This window comes from Aphidius gifuensis, linkage group LG5 (assembly GCF_014905175.1).
Source record: "Aphidius gifuensis isolate YNYX2018 linkage group LG5, ASM1490517v1, whole genome shotgun sequence".
Taxonomy (NCBI): Eukaryota; Metazoa; Arthropoda; class Insecta; order Hymenoptera; family Braconidae; genus Aphidius; species Aphidius gifuensis.
The window spans coordinates 7,742,000-7,759,989 of record NC_057792.1 but is presented as its reverse complement, the minus strand read 5'-3'; the positions used below and the strand labels follow the sequence as shown (position 1 = coordinate 7,759,989).

The following is a 17,990-nucleotide window of genomic DNA, read 5'->3' as shown; positions in this document are numbered from 1 at the left end:
AGGAGGTGGTGAGGATGGCCAAGAGGGACTTCTGGAGGAAGTTCTGTGAAGAAATCTCTAGCATGCCAGACGCAGCCAAGCTTAAGGAAGTTATTGCAAAGGCAAGGTGTTGGACCACTCAAACTTCGGGAGGGGGCTGCTAGTCAATCTTGACGGAACGGAACTGCTAGTCTTTACAGGAAAAAGAAAACTAGAAGGGTGAAGAAATCCGAAATTTTATGGCAAAGAAACTGTACCCGCAAACTCAGCCAAACTCGGATGTACCGAGCGGTGATTATACCTGCGGTCGTGCACGAGGCTATCGTTTGGTGGAAGGAACCAGGCAAGTAGGGGCCAGGGGTCTTCTAGAACAGGTTAGAGGCTTAGTGCTGAAAAGGTAAAAGTAAGTTGACCCCTACATGTGCACTGAGAGCACTATTAGATATGCCCCCGCTACATCTAATAGTGAAGATAGCTGCAATGAGGGTCGTGAGCAGACTTATAAGAAATGTGCAGTGAGAGGAACGCTTAGGCGATACTGGACATTGCACTGGGTGAGCGGAGAAAGTTAAATTCTGCGGTAGGAGCTAGGCAGGATTATTTGGAAGAAAGATATTGCTTTGAAAGAAGTTATAGAGTAAGTTATCTGGAACGGGAGGAGTGGATGAATAAACCGGGACCAACCTTGGGATATGATCTGATCTGGTTTACAAATAGATCCAAGACCAAGGAAGGCACTGGGGAGGAATCTGGTTTCAAGGATTGACCAAAGGGACTAACTTTGCCCTGGATGAAATCTACACAGTCTTTCATGTGGAAGTGTTCGCACAATAAGATTTGTCTGTTCCGATAGTTGATGCACCAGCAGACAAATCAGCCTTGGTGAGAGAATGTCGAGAGAAACTAGAAACACTGGCATCTCGAAACAAGGTCAACCTATTATGGGCACTGGGACACTCGGGTATCTAAGTAACGAGTAGGGAGTAACGAAACGGCTGATGAACTGACACGTGAGGGATCAACAATGAGACTCTATGGACCGGGACTGTAGGGATAGCAAATTGCTTTGTTAAGGCAGAAATTCGCGCCAACACAGTGTCCATAGGAAACTATGGAGAGAGGAGCGCAGAGCAAGGCAAACTCACTGTTTCCTAGTTGAACCTGATTGGAAGTTAGCGATGAAGAGGTGGAAAAGACAGCGAGCTATTATATAGGGCTTGCCGAGCTTAGATTTCGATGCTTCGAGAAGCACTTGTGTGAAACAGAAAAAAAAATTAAGCTGCCAATGAGCACGATCGCGACATTTGCTGAAAGATCGAGTGTGATAGGGATCTAAAAAAAAAAGTAGGGGATGACAAAATGGACCGAAGGTCTAATTGCCTTTCCCAGGTAGGATCCCTAGGGTGAACGGCCGTGCCAGGCTTGTTACAAGCTTGTGTTTCCTAGCCTTGGTGGACTAGAATGTGTCTAGCTTGGCACAGAGAATTTCTCCAGTCATTGCACAAGACTTGTTAATCTAGGCTTGTACCAAGGCTGTGTCGATTGTTATTTCCAAGCCTCACACAAGGTTAAAAATTCCAAGCTCGTGTCAAGCTTGTATTTACAGTCATTGCACAAGACTTGTTATTCCAGGCTTGTACCAAGCCTGTGACAATCGTTAATTCCAAGCCTTACACAAGGTTAAAAATTCCAAGCTCGTATCAAGCCTGTATTTACAGTCATTGCACAAGACTTGCTAGTCCAGGCTTGTACCAAGCCTGTGTCAATCGGTAATTCCAAGCCTTAAACAAGGTTGAAATTTCCAAGATTGTGTCGAGCCTGTATTTATAGTCATTGCACAAGACTTGTTAGTCCAGGCTTGTACCAAGCCTGTGTTAATCGCTGGATTCAAGCCTCACACAAGATTAAAAATTTCAAGGTTGTGTCAAGCCTGTTTTTCCAGTCACTAGACAAGCCTTGTTAATCCAGGCTCGACACAAGACTGTCCCCTTGATTTTTCCCGCCCTCACACGAACCTCGTAATACAGCCTTGTTTCAAGCTGGTGCCCATTGTTTCACCAAGCCCGACACGAGACTTGACTTATGCATATATTTAACTCATAAAAAAAAATTATAGTAATTAGATATATAAATTTAATATAAATTTCAAATAAAAATTATCAGGCTTTGACTATTGTGTGAGGCATTCGCGAGGACTGTGTGTTTAGTCTCAATAGAATTTATTTATATAAAAAATTTTGACGACCACTTTTATCAATACCCCGATGGTCGACATGATAGTGCATTGGACTCCCACCTAAGAGGCCCCGGATCGATCCTGCGTCGCCTCCCTAGTTTTTCGTTTAATTATTATCGCTTAATAGAATTGTCTGAATTAAAAAATAACAATGTCGGAATTATTAAATCAACAATAATAATAGATTAACCATAATAATTTATTTATATTTTTTTTTAAATTGTTTTTGGAAGCTTGAGTCAAGCCCGAGGCACAAGCCTTGGCACAAGGCTTGTCATCAAGCTTGTAACATAGGCACATTTCCAATCACTTAACAACCTTGGCACAAGCTTGTAGCACAAGCTAGACACAAGCATGTGAGCCTTGTGCACAAGTTTGTGCCAGGCCTGGCACAATCGTTCACTCCTACCTGGGTTGCAGGAGCCGAGGCGACCGCACCTCAGAGTTATTTAAATAAAAAAAATGATGAAACCTCAGTGCCTGCCCTGCGGGGGGAATTTTAATTTCTTTATTGAAATTCGTGATTACGAATTTATTTTATTTTTTATTGTTACAATGATTACTGTTACAACTAAAAATTATTCATCCATTTTGTTTTTTCCTTCCATATTTTCTTTAGTAAATTTAGTATCTTTACTCGGTTTATTAAATTTTTTTTATTCAAATTTTATTTTACTTCATAATTACTGTCATTGCATATATAAATTCTACTTCATTTATTGCTATTATGACTGCGGTGATATCTATGTAATAACATTATCAGTATTGAAAAGTTTTCTTTTTTTTTTTTTTTTTTTTCTTAAATAATTTTACCTCCAGATGAATTAGATGATTTCTTGTATTTTCTTGAATTCGAAATTAATTTTCAATATATATTCATTTTCCTCATCGTCTTTATATTTTTATCGAATTTTATATTAGCCTCTACTGGTATCATTATTTTTTTATTATTTATTGACGAGTATTGTTCATTAACTTTCCTCACTAATCCTCCAGTGATCATATATGATTTGTTCAACTTGAATATTCAATAATTTATCATATGCAGAACTTTTTCGTACTTTTATTGATAACGGTACCTCAATCAATCCATGATATTTGTTTGCAGCTTCTTCGAAAAAAAAATAGATCTTATTTTGTCACTTTCATTACATATATCCATCGTAAATTTTTTACCAGTTCCTTGTTTGTTTTTCTATTCCTTTATTTCACTTTTATTTATTATTCGTGCCCGAATTGTGTCACTGTATTGAATTTTTAATTTAATTTTTTATGTAAATTATATTCATTTCTAATTTTTGACTTACCATATTGTAATTAATTTTAAATTTGTTATTTTTGTAATTTCCTTTTTCATCAATGTATTTTTTGTTGTGTTTTTATCACTCAGTTTTATTTTTTTTTCTTCATTTCTGGATTGTTCTCTTCTTGTTTTCTTTTCATTATATCTGCTTTCAAATTGGTTAAAAATGATAAATTTTTTTTTTTTTTCTATTGCCCTGGTGAAAAAAAACTGGCAGAATCTGGAAGAATAAACTGACAGAATCTGGCAGATGTTCCAAAAACCAGTCTAAATCTGTCATAATCTGCCAGAATCGGTAAGAATCTGTCATAATCTGCCACAATCTGTAAGAATCTGACATAATCTGCCAGAATCTGTAAGAATCTGCCAGACTATTTTTACCAAAAAATTCTAGAGAAAAAAAAAAAATTCTGGACGAATTTACTGATATTTTCCATATTTATCGTATTTTCTTTTATATTCAGTAAGTTATCTTTGACATTTACAGTGGAACTTCTCTATAAGGGACTTCCGAATACGGTAGTTGACGAGCGATGGAGGAGAAACTTTGCCCTCACCATTCCCGTTCTTTATATGTGTTGGTGTATCCGTGTACTTGCATATATACCGATCCTTTTACTCTGTCGCCCTGTCGCGCTCTCTCTATCCCTCATCATTTGGAAGAGTGGGAGAACCTCCGTATAAGGAATTCTTAGAATTTCTCCCCGGACTACTACCTTATAGAGAAGTTCTACTGTACTGATATTTCCCTGATATTTTCCCATAGTTATCAGAATTTTCTTTATATTCAGCGCTTTCTTCTTTATATTCACTGATATTTTCCGATATTTATCGGTTTTTTCTTTAAATTCAGCGATTTTTCATTTATATTTACTGATATTTTCCCATATTTATCGTTTTTTTCTTCATATTTTCTGAGATTTCTTTTTCTATATTTTAACGTATTTCTTTCTGCATATCTTTATAGTATTTAGATTAAGGACTAGAAAATTAAATCACCAAGTTGTATATATCCATAGATGAAAAGCGAAAACAATAGGAAATTAAAATTCCCTAAAAAAAAAAAAAAAATATAGGTTATACACTGTAGATATATAGAATATTTGAGTCTTTTTTTCTTCTATTGGCTCACAAATAATCAATAATAAAGCAAATAACATAAAATAATTTCCCATTGTGTTGTCTATCTTTTAACTTTTGTTTTTATTTCTACGAGTATTAGATACTTTATTAATAACGGATTATATAATTTGTTAATGCAGACACCCAATTCTTTTCAATGTAAAACTTTGAATTTGGTATCCTCTGAGCGGCTACGTTTTTTAGCTCACGTGGTAGTTATGCCTCCATGTTACTTCCCAATATATTTTCTCGTAGACCAAGCCATGATTATAACGGGCTTTCATCTTCTCGTTCTTCTACTTTTTTATACAACTCAGCAGAACACATGTTGAATAAATTGCTTTTACAATATAAAATATTTCATCATTTATTATCTGCGGAATCCTTAAACTCAACTCAGCTAATCAACAGTACTATTCACGTACGTACAATGCTACTCATTTGACATACTAGTACTATATCATTTGTTTCATTTCACACTAATGCATTAATAAAATGATACTTCGCCGAAAATCTACTGAACTTTGTAGCCCTGATGATAGCATATTATTTTATATAACTCAGGTTTTACAGAAAATCGTATGTCTAGGAAAAATCGACAAATTTGACTAGATCGAATCAGATCTGGATTAATTTGCCAACGTTCAGATTACTGAACAGAAAGCTCTACCGACGTACCATCGGAGTGGCTCGCACTGAAAAAAAAAGTTCTACCAGATAGAACTTTTGTTCTAGAAAATTTTTAGTTTTAAAAAAAGAAAAAAAGTTCTTGTTATGAATGGAAAACTTCTTGTTAAAAGACAAAGAAATTCTTGAAACATGACAGATTTAGACTTGAAATGAAACTAAATTAGTTTTGAAAAAAGAAAAATTGTTCTTGTAATTATAATAAAACTTCTTGAAATAAATGCAAAAAAGGTCTTGAATTTAGACGCATGCTTCTTAAAAAAAAATCTTTTTGTTCTCACTTCAAGAACAACAGTTCTAAATTTTAGAACAAGGCTTCTTGGAAATAATCAAGTTGTGTCTTAAATTGAGAACAAAAGATTTCTATCAAGTCAAAATTAGATTCAATTCAAGAAGTAAACTACTACTGATTTAAATAAAAAAAAATTGGCGTGTTGCGAGTACGCGCGGGGGAAGTAAAACTTCTTTCGATGTAGTTGCATGTCACGCTGAATAATAATAATAATGATATTAATACTGACAATAATATTCAAATATAAATATTATTAGTTAATAATAATTATTAGTATTTATATTTCGAATATTATTATTATAAATTTTATTATTTATATCGTCACATTAATGGAAAAAGGGCGTAAGTGTTATTTTTGGGAATTTTCGAAGTGAAACTTCTTTACGCAGGGTAGTGAAAAAAAAAATAGTGTGTCGGCCATGTAACGCTCGGAGCAAGCGAACGCTCGGCGCAAGCGAACGCTCAGACCGAGCAAGCGTTGACACATATAACTAATAGTGAGTGAGTAAGTGGCTACGAGCGAGAAAGAAGATATGTTTTGAATAAATGTGTGTGCGTGTGTGTGTGTGCGTTGCCAATAGTGTAGCTGATCGGTTTGCAGCGTTTATAAAAATGATGAATCAAAAAATTATAAATGAATTTTCTCAATTGAAAATTATTATTAGTATATTAATATTATTAATATAATTATTATAATTATTATTTTATTCTTAATATCGATATAATTATTATGAATCAGATGAATACCATTGATATTATTACTAATATTAAATTGATATTATTATTCTTGATAATATTATTGAAATTATTATTATTTATAATAATATTAGTAATAATATCAATGGTATGAATCATATTAATCATAATAATAATAATATTGATAATGATAAGATCAATACTGACATTAATATTCAAGTATAAATATTAATAATTATTAGTATTCATGTTTCAAATATTATTATTATAAATGTTATTATTAATATAATTAATATTATTCATATTATGACTAATATATATTGATATTATTTCTAATTTATAATGTTATTAAAATTATTATTGTCATTATTATTCTGGATAATATTATTGAAGTGATTGTTATTAATAATACTATTAATATATATATTCATTCATAGTATCCATTATAATAACAATAATAATTTCAATGATATCATCGATAATAATAAAATCATTGATATTAATATTATTAATATCGATATAATATTAATAATAATAATAATAAGAATAATAATGATACTAATGATTAATATTCAAATATAAATATTAGTAATTATTAGTATTTATATTTCGGATATTATTATTATAGATATTGTTATTAATATCAATAATATTGTTAATAATTTATAATATTATTTAAATTATTGTTATTATTATTATTATTTATATATATTCGTTGTATAAATAATGATAATATTGATAATAATTTTAATAATATCAAATTTATAATACGTGTATAATAATAATAACAATATCAATAACGATATAATATTGATAATATTATCAATATTTATATTTTGAATATTAACGATATGATTGATATTATTATTATAAATATCATATTGATATCATTTATACCATGAACTTTATCAATATTAATAATATCATCACTAATTAATTGATTGTTGATATTATTAAAGTCGTTACAAATATCTTGACAGACTGCGAAAGAAGTTTCACTTCCCTCGCGCGTACTGCTAACACACACATTTTTTTTTTTCTGAAAAAAAAGGGCGTATGTTCAGGGACTTACGCCTTTTTTCCATTCTCAAAATCATTTTTAATAAAAGATGAAGATTTGTAATTATTTTTATGTTTTCCTTATTAATAATAAATTATTTATAATTATCAGTAAACAATCAATAATTTAAAAAATCCTGCCATTAAATAAATTTCGAATAAAATTGAAAATACGCCCTTCATCTTCTATCAAAAATTATTTTGATAACGGAAAAAAGGCGTGAATCCTTGGACATACGCCCTTTATCCTTTATCAAAGGTTGTTAAGCCCATTTTCCCTTTTTTTTAAATATTAAAATTAGATGAAAAACCCGAAAATTTATAAATTTGCACTTACGCTTTTTTTCCTTTAAAATTGACGTTTTTGGTACTCACGCCCTTTATCCTTTAATGCAACGATATAATTGATACCATCGATATTACTACTAATATTATATTGATATTATTGTTAATATTATGATATTATTGGAGTTATTATTTATAATAATATTATTCATATATACAGTGCCGTAACAAGGAATTTTTGCGCCCTGGGCAAAATTATATTTTGCGCCCTATTTTTATCGATATAATATATAAAAAAGGAATCATTTGTTAGGTGTATTTAACAATAATATATATAACAAGCAAAACCGCCAGAATATACTGAAATTATTTTATTTTTTAAATAAAAATTGTTGTGGATATTAATATAGAAGACAAAATATTTTAAAAGTGATACCTATAGATGAAGAATAGATCATTAGAAAATCAAAACAGTTTTTGTCTTCTGGCGTTGTCGCTGGAAAATTCATCTATGATGTCATCGAAGTCTATTGAAGATACAATCAATTTGACACAATGATTCTATTGTATTATAGAAACCATTGCAGAGAAATTGATCTAGATAATGAAATAATTTATTTGGTTACATCCAATCTTTAGCAACAGTCACCAATAGCTTTTTGATTAATTAATTATGGCAAATGTATCTAGGGAAAGAATGTAACCAAATATATTAATTCCTAGTCTAAATTAATTCCTTAGCAATATCTCCTATCATAAATTGAAATTATTGTCTAAAATAGCTAAAGAATTCATTTAGACTAGGAAATAATATATTTGGTGATACATTCTTTCCTCAGCAATATTTGGCAATAGCTTTTTCATTAATTAATTATGGCAAATGTTGCTAAGAAAAGGATGTGACCAAATAAATAAATTCGTAATCTGAATTAATTTCTCAGCCATTTGCCATAATCATCTCAATTTATGTCAATTAAAAAAAGGATAGGCAAACCGTTGGCATATATAGTCAATACAAGCAGAATAAAAATCGGTCCATGTTAACCTGCGTTACTGGTTAAGTCGGTTATAGTACGATGTTAGTGATAGGTAGAATTAGGTAGAATTTTAGAGTATAGAGGATCGTGTCTTGGCCGTTGTCAGAAGAAACAAAAAAAAATTTCAATTCAAATTATTAAGTATATTTTTTATTTTACGTCTTATTTTGCATTTTTAATATTGTTTTAGCACGATCGTCTCTAAATGACAAATGACAATAATGAGGACGATTAACTTCAAAATTTAGAAAGACAATCATGTTTATGTAATATCTGAATGATCATAAATGACAGTAGTCAATTTCTTTCCTGAAAATATAATTTTTTTTTTATTGTTTAAAAAAGAATATTTTTTTTCTTGTGACGCGCTTCTAATTGCGCCTTTACACAGGCGTTTTCCCCTCTTGCCCTTGTTACGGCACTGCATATATAACCATAGTATAAATAAAATAATAATTTCAAAAATATCATCAATAATAATAATATCAATATAATATTAGTAATAAACCACGATATCTTATAAACCTAACGACTTTCCCACCGAGCCATGAGCGCATGTACGCGACAGGACGAAAATTTCTGTTCTCATAAAGCATGACTTTAACAAAAAAAATAAGTCATTTTCAAATTAAAGCTAATTTTGTTAACAAGTCGAAAATATAATGTTTTGCTTATATTTTTTTTTACATATATCATAAGACAACTTATAAGACATAGTAAAATATTCTTTTTCGATGGTAGTATTACTTCAATAATAATATGATAATAATATAAAAAATAAATACCGACTGAAGATAAGTTTTCTATTAAATTTTTTTAATTTTAGTTTTTCAGTTTTTCGTAAGTATTTGTTATTAAACTTTAGTTTTTTAATTCGAATATGACTTAATCTTTCTTCTTAACTGTCATGCTTTATGAGCTTTATGAGCTTTATGAGCATGCTTATGCTCGTGGCTCGGTGGGAAAGTACTTAGGTTTAAGAAATCGGGGTTTGCGTCGGTCAAGGGTTCGTATCCCCTCATAGGTTATTAGTTTAGGAAAAAAAACATTGTTCACAATTTAAAGTTGAACTGTAATTCTGTTAATTAACAAAAGTAACGTTGAATAAATAAGTTTTTTTTTATTTAAATCAGTAGTAATTTACTTCTTGAATTAAATCTAATTTTCACTTGATAGAAATCTATTTGTTCTCAATTTAAGACACAACTTGATTATTTCCAAGAAGCCTTGTTCTAAAATTTAGAACTGTTGTTCTTGAAGTGAGAACAAAAAGATTTTTTTTTAAGAAGCATGCGTCTAAATTCAAGACCTTTTTTGTATTTATTTCAAGAAGTTTTATTATCATTACAAGAACAATTTTTCTTTTTTCAAAACTAATTTAGTTTCATTTCAAATCTAAATCTGTCATATTTCAAGAATTTTTTTGTCTTTTAACAAGAAGTTTTCCATGTATAACAAGAACTTTTTTTCTTCTTTCAAAACTAATTAGTTTTTAAAAATTGAGGGTCTGGATGCAATAACACGTCGAGCGCTCGAAGTCAAGAAAATGCTATGTTGCTGTGGGTGGAAAATAAGAAAAATTAAAATTGAAAAATTAAAAAAAAATTGCGCGTATACTGTTTGTATTTATATGGATATACGCGTTCGCGAGAGAGGGGGCTGACGATCACGCATACATAGCCCTAACGGCAGCTCGCAATTTGTTGTTAAATTAATAACTCAGTAAATAATTATTAAAAATATCTGAAAATTTGTAAAAAAACTTCTTGATATACTGCTCAACAATATTGCCACTGACAAGATACTCAATTTTTAAATTTCTCCGACTCTTTTTTCATTCAAAGTTAGACAAATTGAATTTTTTCTCGACATTAAATAATCATATAATAAAAATTAAACAATATGAATAAATGAGTTTTTTTATTATACTGTTGCAATCAGTAGCTTATAATGAAGCTACAGTCAAAATTTCAAGTCAATTTATTACTTTTTAAAGAAGTTGTCTCGAGTTATATGATTAAAAAAAAATATTTTTTTCAAAAAAAAAAATTTCGTTTTTATTTTTTATCCCGTAAACTAATTATCATATAAAAAAGTATATTTGGAGAAAAACATGTATTTTTAATTTTATCGACGACTGTATTTTTTTTTTTTTTTAATTTTTCAATTTTAATTTTTCTTATTTTCCACCCACAGCAATATAGCATTTTCTTGACTTCGAGCGCTCGACGTGTTATTGCATCCAGACCCTCAATTTCCTAGAACGAAAATTCTTTTTTCAAGAAGTTTTGTTATCAAATGTAGAATTTTTTTTCTACAGTGTGTGAGTTGAAGTTTCTTGAAATATTTGTCATGATTTTTTTGTCTTGTAGGAAGATTAAAGAAATTTAACGAATAAAATTTTTTATTTCTGTACAGTAATTTTAATGTAAAATGCTAGAATTTTGATGCACAGAACTGGAAAATTATTTCTACTAATTTTCAAACATTATTACTTCACACTGGATATCACCGGACAGTACACAAAAAGTACCGAAACTTGAAATTTAATGTTCATTACTGTAATTTAGTATATGTTTATTGCATGACGTACTAGAAATGTGCATGAAATTTTATGTTATGTTATTTTATAATGTATATTTTTTATGTACATTCTTTAAAAATGTACTGTAAAATTCAAGTATTACAGATAATACTGTGAATTTCTAGTATACGGTAGTTGATTTTTAAATAAAATTTACGTTAAAATTCGAGTTTTTGAAATGTAAATATACTGAACAGTTCGTTGATTTCAGTTTACAGCACATAAAAAAAACTGGAAATGTAATATGTAATATGATGTAGTTGAAATATGCTTGAAATTTATGATGAGTTTTAACAGTGTCTGTATAACATATATATCTGAATTTTTATTTGTTTTTCATGAAGTATACACTTTCTTCAAGATCTTAATTGAGAAAGTAATTATCAGTGAAAAAAAAATAGTTTTTCTCTTTTTCGCTATAAGCTCATCTATCACCTTTTGACTCTAGGGGAAAATTTTCTTTCTAAATAATCACTTGTTCATCAAATGTTGGTAAAACCATTCAGCAAAGTTTTATTAATTTCTACAAAAGTTTAACAGAATTTTCAGAATAAATTAACTATTAGAAAAAATATCTGCAATGTAATTTTAGGATTTATGAAATATTTTATTCTGAAAGCTCGTAATGAAACAAAACGTAGAATAAATAAATAAATAAAAATCAGTTGTTTTATCATTATTCATATAGGTTTTAAACATGTATCAATAGATATATTAAAACTGCTTATAGACACGTGTACCCGTGAAGGAGAAAACAACATGGCCAAGCATTGGGCCAAGCCTGGCAAAATGTTGCCAAGTCTTGGCAACACTACCACTACCACTCTTGGTCAGTGCTTGCACCAGGCTTGGGGATTGACACCAATTTAAGCTTGGCTACCAATACTCGGCCAAGCATTGGCTGCCAATACTCGGCCAAGACTCCCAAAAATTTAATAATTTTATAAAAAAAAAAATTTTTTTAATTGTTTAAACAATTTAATTTTTTTAATTACATAATTAATAATTTATTTGACTGAAAAAACTACACCATAAATACTTGACTTCACCAGGACTTGAACACGGGACCTCCTAGTTGAAACTCCAGAGCCTTACTCACTTGGCTCAATCATTTGTTTCCAGTCTTGGCCGCCCAATAATAAACCAAGACTTGGCCAATGAACGGTCGATCAATGGCTGGCCAGCCCTTAATGAGCCAAGCCTTGGCTTAATCATCTGTTTCGAGTCTTGGCCACCCAACAATTTACCAAGACTCGGCCGATAAATGGCTTGATAAGAGCTGGCCTCAACCAATGGTAGGCCAAGCATTGGAATACAAGCCTTGGTAAGCAAATAACCAGCCATGAGTCAGCCAAGCCTTGGCCCATGGATGGCGCACGATTGGCTGCCAAGCATTGGCTGCCATTATTAGGACAAGACTTGGCCGTGTTGTAAGTCTTGGCAATTCCTACCCGGGTACAAAAATTATTTTCTGCACCCATTGATTTACTCTTGTCAGTTTAATAATATTTACACGAAAATCAGCGATGTTTTGTTTTTTCACCGACCATAATTGGACATGTTATAACATATATGTAAAAAAACTATTGAGTTTTGTCAAGTGAGCAATGAAAAAAAAATGCCCGCATGCTGTTTGCGCTTTGTTTTTAAACACTCATGTTTACTTAGTTTTTTTGGCGATTCAAATCTTGTGTAGAACAACAATTTATGTCACCAATAATTGTTTGAATATGCAATTGTATATATTTATAATTATATTACACATTCCTACAATAATATGTTGTTCTCCATGTTTTAACTTTTTCCTTATCATTTCAATTTTGATTAGCGTTTTTGAACGAAAATAATCTTATGATTTCTTTGATGTTGTTATATTTATTCATTTATTTATCTAGATTACCGTGAATTAAAAAGAATAAAGATTCACTACCTGATGTGACTATATATGAAATAATTTAATTTACAAAATATGCTGGTATACATATAAAAACTATTGTACGTAGTACCTGAAACATGGATTGAATTAATTTTAACGCAGATGTTGTAAAACCGATCGATATTTGCACGCATGCATTGACTATACATAATAAAAACAAAAAGAAAACCATGAAAACTATTTTTTTCTCTTTCCATTGAAGATTCTTTTTGTCCGCAATAAAATTCTACAGATTTTTTTACAGATAATTTTCCTAGATAAACTCTGCCCTCGATGTTTATCTCTTACTTTTTTTATTATTTTTCCTAAGTTATTGAATAATTGTACAGTTAAGTTCTCTTGGTACTATTTTAAACGCATGGTTTTGAATATTTAAAAAGTTTAAATATAAATAAACAAAAAAGTTTTGAAACCCCATATCGTATAGTCATATCGTCTTATCGTGGCATCACATTTATGTTCCATGACGATGATGATTCATCAGAATTTAAAAAATTAATAAACTTCGAGTTTAATAATTGATTTTTTTCATGCAAATTCTATTTTTAGACTTTTATTTGTCAATTTTTAATTGAAACATTTTATCGAAAAATTTCAATATCTAATCTTATCAACAATATGAATCTATTGATCCTGCCTTATTTTTTTTCCAATCAACTTTATTTACTTTTTTTTTTCTATGCTAACAATTTTTTATCTAAAAACTATATTTCATACAGTTGGTATGCATTGAATGCTCTTTAAAAGATAAAATCATGACGTTAACGCATCAGTAAATTTTTTTATATGGGGAGATATTTTTCTAAGATGCGATGATTATGATGCAAATAATTTTTTGACCCTCGTATATAAGTATAATATGTGTAGCATATATATATTTATATATATTGTGGAAATAAGTAGTAAGACATAAATTTTTTTTTTTTTTTTATTACTTTTGAAGTCAACTAAAAAAATAAGTAGTATTAAAAAAGATCTTTATTCCTATTCATCCCTCATATAATCGTCGCCACTATTGAATCCTGACTTCATGTATGTATTTGATTTTTTTCAACTCTTATTCTCACATATTCATTTCATCATTTTTCTATTTCATCTTATAAAATCTTACCATCTCAAAGCCACATGACCTACTTCGATTTCATTCAACAAATCTTAAATTTTTCCTAATTATACCATTAAACTATCGTTGTCTAAATGAATTTCAGTATTTCCCAATTCAATGAAATTGATTGAGTCGAATTTAATTCTTATTTTGTTTTGTTTGTGTTTTCTTATTATATTTTATCCTTTTTTTTCGGTTTACTTTTAAAGCATAATACCCATTATAAGTATAAATATTGGCATGATCAAAGGGTTCATTTAGGTTTGTCCAAAATTAATATGTGACCTCAAGTTTCAATACCGTATAATTATTATAATAATTAATTATGTTAACATGCTTTTTGTTTCCCGGGTAAAAATCATTATGTCTCTCGGAGATATTTGAGAGATCTCTGAAATGTCTCTTAGTCAAGTCTCGTTTGTGGCACGATCCGAGACTTGGCTGAGAGACTATGTTAAAGTCTCTATAATATCTTTGTCTCTCCTAAGAAAAATCTGGTAGAAAAAAAATGTAGGCAATTAAACCCATGAATTTTATAACATAATAAATCTAAAAGTGTACTTTAAAAATAAAAAATACTTGTTTGTAGATTGATAAAAAAAAAAAAATGTAATATTTTTTTTTTAATTCATTTATTATTATTGATTGGTTAATTTTTTTTTACAATAAAATTTATGTTTTAGATGAATTTTGAGTTTATTAAAATTATTGTAAATTTATAATCAATACGGCTTAATTTATATGATATCGCTTTTTTATTTTTTATATAGTTTCTTTATTTTTTTTAGATTTTGTAGAGACTTTAACACAGTCTCTCTAATATCTCCGAGAGACATAATTATTTTTCAAAGAAAGATTTATTAGAGACAAAGATTTTATAGAGACTTTAACATAGTCTCTCAGCCAAGTCTCGGATCATGCTGAAAACAAGACTTGACTGAGAGACATTTCAGAGATCTCTCTAATATCTCCGAGAGACATAATTATTTTTCAAAGAAAGATTTATTAGAGACGGAGATTTTAGAATTTAGAATTTATTAAAATTATTGTAAATTTATAATCAATACGGCTTAATTTATATGATATCGCTTTTTTATTTTTTATATAGTTTCTTTATTTTTTTTAGATTTTGTAGAGACTTTAACACAGTCTCTAATATCTCCGAGAACATAATTATTTTTCAAAGAAAGATTTATTAGAGACAAAGATTTTATAGAGACTTTAACATAGTCTCTCAGCCAAGTCTCGGATCGTGCCACAAACGAGACTTGACTAAGAGACATTTCAGAGATCTCTCAAATATCTCCGAGAGACATAATGATTTTTACCCGGGTTCTCAAAAGAAATCATAGATTTGCGTATATAGCAACAATATAGATATATACTCGGTGTTGCATCAATATAAACATGCTTCAATCGATTTTATATGGACATACATAATCCTTTGACATATTGACATCAACTGTCTTCGATAACATTGTATACTTTCTATTATTATATATATATATTAAACGTGTCTGCATATGACATTCGTTAAATTTTATTGGCTATTAATTATCTATTCGTTTCTAATATTTTAGTGCGGTTTCTATAATATTAAATAGACATGAAATATTGCCTGTTTTCTTTGTAAATTTTACCCCCACATGTCCCTCAAAAAATTGGCAAATTGATAAATTTTCTCTTGAATTGAAAATATGATCTCTGTCTAGAATATAATATAAATTTTTTTAGTTTTTAAATATTAGAATAATAATCGAAATCAAAACGAATTTTTCATAAATGAAATTTTTCTTTGCGTTCAAAAAAAGGAATAACTCATCTATTTTTTTAGTTTATCTTTTGATGATTTCCAGGTAAAAGGTTTTTTTCCCTTTTCAAGTTATTTAAAATACTGTATGATGAGAAAGGTAACCACGTATGTCTAGCATTGATAGGGCGTCCTATTATTCTTATATAGTAATTTATTATTTTTATAGATCGATAATATATCTACGTCAAAATCCTAGTAATTGATGAAAATAATTCAAACCAAACTCGTTGAACATAAAATAATATTTGCTAATTTTTATCGAATAAAATTACTTTAATTTTTTAATAGCTTCAACAGTGGGTACTAATTACTGTTGAGAATTTCAACCCTCATTTTAATTTTATTTAGATTCTAAAATTCAAATGGTCATATTTGATTAATTAATCATTGTTATGAGTTTATTTAAAATTAATTTTATTCGATAAAAATTTCTTATAGTTTTAATTTAGTTTATATATCTTTAATAAATTTTAAGGTACTTGTATTGGGTATATATATAAAGTATGAAACTACTACATACTTTTTGAAATTCAACAAATTTCATTTGTATTTTTAAATCTAAAAACTTTTTGAATCATTGATTAATATTTAGAAAATTGATCATATTGAAATATGAATTGTAACATTTCAACAATAGAAGAATAAAGTCTTATCAATAAAATTTTTAGATTCTAGAAAACTATTCAGTAGTATATTTAGTTTTACTCTATCATAAATTTTTCATGTATAGTAATATAACAATTTTTACAAGTAAAAAAGTTGAATAAAGAAAACATAATAAGCTGTAAAATGATAAGCAATGAAAAAAAAAGCTTACAACTGCAGTGAGTATAGTTAATTTATAATACACAAAAACTATCAAGTTAAAAATTATATGCAAACGTTGAGAGTATGGGGATGATATGAATAGTCAATAATATACGTATACATAGATATATAATAGCATAAAAAAAGAGCATAAAAGTTTCATTTTGCATGAGGCTAATAACATTTTCTTGGCACACGAAGTGCTATCACATTTACTGGATATGGAATATTCATCAAAAATAATAATGATATAATAACAACAAAACTAACATATATATTTTATTATAAATAAAGTACTTACTTGGAAAAATATTTTTTAAATTATCACTCGTCCGTTGACTAACCGAATGTCACAAATTGTCACTTTCAATCTTTGACCAAAAATAAATAAAAAAATAAAAATACTTGATTAATAAAAAAAAATAGAAATAATGTTTTTTAATTTCATATTTTTTAGTTTATATTTAAGATTAAAAATTACTAAACAAAAAATTACAAAAACATACAAATAGAGATTAATAATTATTTGAATTATTTACTGTAATAAATATTATTCCAATTTCTTCATATAGATAGATAAACACACGTTGACTGTAAATATTTTGAATATTTTTGAGGGTAAAATGAAATAAAATGAGCTCGTGAGAGAGACGAAACTAGCTCATCAGGTAATTTTATCTACTTGTTTACAGCTTAACCACGTTGAGTTGTTAAACTATATGCATCGTTCTACGTGATTTTTTAATTTCTTCATTTGTTTTTATTTAAATTTTTTTTTTTTTTGTTTATTTGTTTCGATTTATGTTGCTTTATCAATGAACATTGTTTGCTCATTTTTTTTGAAGAATCTCTTATTTATCTAACAAGATTTTTTTACATGTATTAATTTTCATTTGTAATCAATATTTATATTAATAGTATACGAATAATATCTACAACATGTCACATGTATAACATACAATTTTCAAAAAAATTGAATCTCTCCCTGGTAGAATTTTGTCCATTTTCGTGAGATTGAATCTCGTGACTAGCTATTTGTACTAGCCAAA

General features: G+C 28.8%; 1 protein-coding gene across 3 annotated transcripts in view; it reads right to left on the bottom strand.

The window, feature by feature from the left end:
* The window catches only part of LOC122857473 (ras-related protein Rap-2a), a 29,933-nt gene extending 12,329 nt beyond the window's left edge, over positions 1–17,604 (bottom strand). The window contains exons 1-2 of one of the 3 annotated variants that reach the window (XM_044159658.1): positions 17,481–17,604; positions 17,243–17,312 (exon numbers count right to left, since the gene is read on the bottom strand). The gene's annotated coding sequence lies outside the window, so the exon portion shown is untranslated. Of the gene's footprint in view, positions 1–17,242; positions 17,313–17,447 lie in introns of all 3 variants that reach the window. The other 2 variants (XM_044159655.1, XM_044159657.1) reach the window with 2 other exon arrangements.
* Positions 17,605–17,990: the final 386 nt, after the last annotated feature.